This window comes from Dinoponera quadriceps, unplaced genomic scaffold, assembly GCF_001313825.1.
Source record: "Dinoponera quadriceps isolate SergipeBrazil2010 unplaced genomic scaffold, ASM131382v1 scaffold1169, whole genome shotgun sequence".
In the NCBI taxonomy this organism is placed as follows: Eukaryota; Metazoa; Arthropoda; class Insecta; order Hymenoptera; family Formicidae; genus Dinoponera; species Dinoponera quadriceps.
The window spans coordinates 88,660-94,392 of NW_014555522.1; the positions used below are offsets into that span (position 1 = coordinate 88,660).

Sequence of the window (5,733 nt, forward strand, 5' to 3'; positions counted from 1 at the left end):
GATCGATCGATCGAACTGCTCCTCGATGGGGAGAGACACCGGCGCGAATGGGGGTTAGTGGCTGTTTCGTGCGTCTTGTGCAGTGCCACGTGACGCGGGGGGTCTGAGGACGGAGAGGAGACTCTGCTACTCACGGAAACCTCCGCCGCTTTGCCAGCGATTGTTGCCAGGTAAATGCGATCGGAGATCGCGATTAGATTAACACTCACGCGCGCACGCGTCCGCGAGACGGACGGGAGGGAAATAGAATGAGACTTTGACGAGAACTTTAGATCGCATCGAGATTTGATTAGCCCGCGCGCGCGCGCCAAGGATCCGAGTGTAATTATCCTGTTCGACTTAGATAGATCGCGCTCCCGCTGATGCGGAGATCTCGCGTTACCCAAGGAATATTTGTCAGAAAAATACATTTACGATGAGAGAGAGAGAGAGAGAGGACGCGCGGAATACGAGGTGTGCGGAACGCAGAGAAAAGAAAGCGCGCTGATAATCTCGCGGAGCGTAGCACATAGATGGCGCATAAATGAACGTGCATTCGCCAAAGAAGTCGCGTGAGAATCTCGCGTTAATTATAAACTGTCTTGCTTTTTAGCTTGGCAGATAAGCACGCGCCGGCACGCTCGTGTACAGTCATTCACCCCCTTCGCACCTCCGCATCTCGCGCGGAGCGGCCGCGCGTCTCATCTCTCATCGACCGACGTCCGTTCCAATTACCGGTGGCGTTTTAAGGCGATTCCGTTGTAGGGCTGCCGTTACCGACGCGGATTAACTGCATCCTTAGAAATGATTCGCATAGCTCCTTTACTTTGCGATTCCTTTGTCCCATCGAGTCGCCGTAACGGCGCGCGCGAGATTATCGGCTCGACTGCGAAGGGAACGCGATTAAACCGGCCGCCAATCCTCAGGACGTTTAATTAATCGCCATAATAAAGAGATTATATAAATATACTCCGGCACTCACTCTCTCTCTCTCTCTCTCTCTCTCTCTCTCTCTCTCTCTCTCTCTCTCTGTCTTGCGCGCGCGAGGAAGTTTATATTTATCTTATTTTAATTCTCTTCTTTTACGTTATCCCAAGAAGTTATATTTGTTGGCGCGATTGACGTTAGATAAGAAAACAGATGGATATATTTGGATCTTACAGTGGAAAATATTTGCATGAGAGAAACGATATGAGCGGCTGGATTTTCCGTTGCTATTTCTTCTCCCGAAAGACTACGATTATTGTATCCGAAATTGATGAAGGAGTTTCATTCATTCATGACGCATTTCTTTATTTGAGTCTTACGGCGAAGTTCCAGGCGCGATGCCGTGAGATAACATAATACACTATGTATGAATCGTTTTCGAGATATCGTCATCCAATATGCAAGTCGCTTGTAGCGCGTGACAAAGCTTTCACGAAGATTAGCGCTAGGTGCAATCTCGCGAGCGATTCATCGGAATGGTACGTTATTATAGCCCATCGGAATTTATTTCAAAGCCTACTATGAGATAAGCGAACTATAAATATACTGTGTTACTATGTGCTTGTATATATATATATATATATATATGCACACATATATACAAGAAAAGAACTAGTTGAGCTGAGAGACTTAACGATTAAGCTACGTCCTTTAGACCTAAAAGTAAAAGTATAAACTTCTCGTCTATACATTCCAAATATCAAAAATAAAACTAACTTTGATTACACTTCTGTTGAAGCAAGAAGAAAAATGAAAGAAGAAAAAAAGAGGAGTGGAGAACACGCGTACCGCGAGCAGAATTTTCTCCTTGTCGCAACACACACACACACACACACACACACACACACACACACACACACACACACACACACACACACACACACACACACACACACACTCTCTCTCTCTCTCTCTCTCTCTCTCTCTCTCTCTCTCTCTCTGTTTGCTTGGCGGAGATTTAATTAGAGAAGCTTAATTAGCGGAATATCGAACGTCGAATATCAAAAGCCGTCGTCGATTAAAAAATAAAAGCAAATAGAAAAAGAAAGAAGAAGGTAGAGAAGGAGACAGAGAGAGAGAGAGAGAGAGAGAGAGAGAGAGAAATTCTAGCAGATAAATATCGCTGTGAACTGTTCATTAAAGAAGACCGGAAATATCATCGTCTTCAATCGTTTTCTTCACCGCAGATAAGATACAGATGTATCCTCCTCACGTAGCCACGTATATCGCGTCTTATTCCCACACATGTCGTCGGGCGTCCGTTAAAGTCGAAATAATGAAGCTAACTGTCCGTTCGGACGAGTATCCCACCCTGTTCCACGAAGACTCCGGCTGCCGTCTTCTTCATCAACGACCTCCTCTCCGCTTCTCCTCCTCCTCCACCTCTTTATTCCCTTCCAGCTCCTCCTGCGCCTCGACGTCCCACCGAGAGAGCGTCTCAACTGTCGGCCACCCGCGTGTACTCGTCCGTTTGAATGCCGATAATTGGCACTAGTTTCAGCCGGCGGCGGGCTCGTTAGCCGGCCGGCCGGCTAAAGAGAATCACTTAATTATTTCGTTTGAAGTTCGCCTCCGATAGGTACAGCTCGCGCGCGCGGATCCGGCCGCCCGTCGCGGATAAATCGAGAAAACGCCGGAGAGCGTTGCGAGCGAGCGAGACTTTCAACCGGGCGGTTTGTTTCGCGCCGACAAATTGCCGCGGTTAATTAGCCGCGCGGGCTAAAAAGGGAGGCAACGTCGGCCGTGACGCTTCCGTTTCGGATGTGTCTTCCAGCTATTTCGCTGTTCCGCCGTTTTATCGTCCTCGCGGTCTCTCCTCGAAACCGTTGACTTCGCCGTCGCGAACGAGTTCTCTCGCGGCTCCAAGATGAAACGCAGTCGTCAGCCGCTTTACGATACACGATGATCGGAATAATCATTTTTCGCGGCCACTCGGATACTTCGCACAAAAGTTTTCTAACGAATCTTTTTTTCTTTCTGACTTTACGATGCGATTTAAGAGAGCCTCCCGGGACGATGCGACTCCGGGTCAATTGCCGACGCGTTCGGAAAATAATAAGCAATAGGAGCCTTCGGCCAAAACGGACGCTTTCCTCTCACGGTGGTCGTTTCCCATTTCCCGGACATTATAGCGCGCTAGCGGGCCGCTGCTATAATTTAATAACATCGGAGCGTGCGTAATGCCTTTCGACACGAGTCAGCGATAATTCCGCGGCGAATGTCCAATAAAAAGCCACTTTGCCCGATCGAAATATCAAATGTAATCCTCTTAAGTCGGCCGCGCCGTCGAACGTGTATCTCGCGAGCTGACCATCGCGCCCTGTCCTTCTCCCCGCTTCGCACCCCTATCGCCCATCAACCCCCCTCGACTCTATCTCCGTCTGCCTCGGCGAGCTACTAACTTTTGCTTCTCTCCCCCATCCCCCTCTTCGATATACCCTCTTTTTCTATACCGCTTTCGTTCGGTCTTACACTTCCTCCGCCGCGTCGTCCTGTTCCTTAGGTCGGAGGCGTTGCTTTTACGGCGATTGAAGTTCCTCGTAGGTCCTTGGGCATACCGCCAGGTGGCAGTGCCGCGTCCTTCTGGGCGTCGGCCCCGTAATGTCCTTCGTCCTGTGAGATTTTCTACGAACGGAGAGGGGAGGAGGTATCGTTGTGTACTTAGGATATCGCACGTGTCGCCCCGAAATAGCGACTCCACACGCTGCGGTACCGAGCACATCGGAATGGAGGATCGGAGGGGTCCAGATCTGAATCTGATTTTGACCCTGAAACAGTCTCGGGGAATAGGGTCGCATTGCTACAGCGTTCTTAACGCCGCCGTCAAATTGAAAGAAAAGCTCCGGCGAGCCGAGGATCTATCGATCGATACGAGATTATCGGTACTCGGAGTCGCGACGCGAATTCCATCGGCAAATCCTGGGCGCTGGAACGAACCGTGGACGTTCCTGACGCAAATTCCGTAACATTCTTTTATCGATCGTTAAAAGTTTTCATCGGCCTCTCTCTCTCTCTCTCTCTCTCTCTCTCTTTCTTTCTCTCTCGACTGTTCCTTCGGTGCACGAAGCTATTGAACACCTCGTACAATTAGCTCCTCTCATTAAAGAACCATTCGCAGTGGCACCGAATGCCGAGCGACGTTGAATAATTAGCATTCGCTACCGACCGAAATCGATTTGTTAATTAATAAAGCGCGCTAACGTTCGCTGTACTAATAATACCGGTCAACAATTGAATAGAGAGCACGTTCATTAACTCGCCCGCGCGCAGCCAGTTAACGCCGGCGCGCTGCGGATCGACTCCGATATCGACTCAAATAATCGAATTTGTTACGGACCCGTGAAAATTCCGTTCGAGCAATCGCCGGCGCATCGTCGCATAAACGATGTTATTTGCAAGCAAGGGGTCCCGGCGATGACGGCAAAAAAGGCCCCTTATTTTATCATTGAAAACATCTCCCGATCCTCTCCCTCGTCCTTCTCTCGCTCTCACTGTTTCTTCCTTCCGTTCGTTTCCTTCTCCCTTACCCCGTCGCTGGTACCGGCGCTTCGTGCCGCGAATTTTCCTCTCCGTCTTTTCGTAGAAAGGAAGCCCGGAAGGAAAGTTCCTTCTCCAACTCGTTCGATGCTCCGACGGGTTACCGGCTATTGGCCAGGATATCTTTCGATTATCAAGACCATCCATACCTACCGCCTTAGCCGGGGCCGGCTCCATTGTCTTCTCGGCTCTTTCAATTAATGTTTTGATTGATTTCGGACCCTCGCCTGGAGAACGATCCTTCCTCACGATCGGCGCGCCCGTATCCTTGCTTCCTCCTTCCCTCCCCCTTCCTCCCTCTCTCTACTCTCTCACCGAGCAATACTCAGGTTAGCCCTCCATAATCGGCATTCCGTAGAAGACGGAGCGCGGGGACGCGTGAGAATTTCGCGCGTTAATATGAAAGAAGGATATTGCGCCTTCCTTGCTTACTCCCTACGTTCGTAGCGGCGCGATAGCTCGCGGTAATAGCTCGATCGAATCTCAAATTGCTCATTCCGTCATGGAGAAGTCTCGGGGAGTGTAAATTTTCCACGAGAATCGAGCGTTATCGGCCTTTAAATATGACATACCGTCGCCGCAACGTGCTCCTTATATAACGCTCGTGCAATAACAAATGTACAAAAAGTGAGTGAAAATTCGCCGACCGTCTGAAACTGTCCAAGATGGTGCGCTTTTAGGGGAGAGAAAGTCGGGGGAGGAGAAAGGGAGGCAGATTGAATAGCGCATTAGAGAGTTAACGATTCTAAAAAGCTAATTGCGGTCCGGAGCTCGGATTACCGGAGACTTTCCTACCCTCGGAATCCTACGTGCCGCAGATAAATCCTGTTCCTGGAACGCGCCGCGGGGGTCTCTCTCAGTGCGTACGGAGAGCGCGACGTCGCCGACGACAGCGGCGTCGTCTTCGCTGCTCGCGTGGTAGCGGGGATGGCGGCGACGGTGGGGTTGGTCGGTAGCCGGTAGACGACGGCTCCGGATCGGTGTTATACCCCCGGTGGTGGCTGTTTTATTGCGAGATTTGCGGCGTGGCCTCCCCGTGTAACAAGACTTACTGAGATCTTAATAGAATCTGAGACCACCCCTTCTCACCCCCTTCACAGGTCCCGCACCACCGCAGGACTAACTCGGTCCTCGTCTATGGTTCCGCGCCTTTCCAACCACCCACATCCCCGCCAGCCAACCCCTCTTTCTTTCGACGGACCTTGAAGGGGGGCAGGGGCGGCCGTGGGG

General features: G+C 50.6%; 1 protein-coding gene across 2 annotated transcripts in view; it reads left to right on the forward strand.

The window, feature by feature from the left end:
- Window positions 1-5,733, forward strand: part of LOC106744597 (LIM domain only protein 3-like) — a 54,157-nt gene that overhangs the window by 30,851 nt on the left and 17,573 nt on the right. Inside the window, exon 1 of one of the 2 annotated variants that reach the window (XM_014619516.1) lies at window positions 46-170. The exons of the other annotated variant lie outside the window; for it this stretch is intronic. The gene's annotated coding sequence lies outside the window, so the exon portion shown is untranslated. Of the gene's footprint in view, window positions 1-45; window positions 171-5,733 lie in introns of those variants that run through there. 2 annotated transcript variants of the gene reach the window in all.